The sequence below is a fragment of the Eimeria mitis genome, genomic scaffold, assembly GCF_000499745.2.
Source record: "Eimeria mitis Houghton genomic scaffold, Emh_scaff779, whole genome shotgun sequence".
Classification (NCBI taxonomy): domain Eukaryota; phylum Apicomplexa; class Conoidasida; order Eucoccidiorida; family Eimeriidae; genus Eimeria; species Eimeria mitis.
The window spans coordinates 8,805-9,275 of record NW_013575720.1 but is presented as its reverse complement, the minus strand read 5'-3'; positions in this window follow the sequence as shown (position 1 = coordinate 9,275).

Sequence of the window (471 nt, the reverse complement as noted above, 5' to 3'; positions counted from 1 at the left end):
GCTTCAGTAATATCCTTTATAGTTCATTGTGCCGAGACATTGCTCACGCGCGTGAAAAGAAAAGGGAGTCATCAATGTTGTGTTGCAACGACAGGCTCGAAGACGTACGTGATAGGGTGGAGATGCTTTCCGGAAAGCTCTGCAGTGGCCTGCTACTGGAAAGCAAGGATATGCTTGACTTTGTTTAGCGCGGTTTCGCTGGAGGTTGAGAAGCCCTTCACGCGATCCATGCTGGCTCGGGGGTAGATTGATTTGTTCATATTTCTGTTTACACAACGGGGTGCATTCGAGAGGCGTCATGTTGCTGCGTATACACGGACATCTACTCGACAAGTCTTCGTTGTTTCAGAATTCAACTTCCGTGTGCATGGGAGTTCTCATATTATTTTTTTCGAAGATGGACTCTTGGTTGACTTTCGCAAGGGCGTCGTCAGCAAGCAAACTACCGTAAGAGATTTCTGGCGGTTGGAG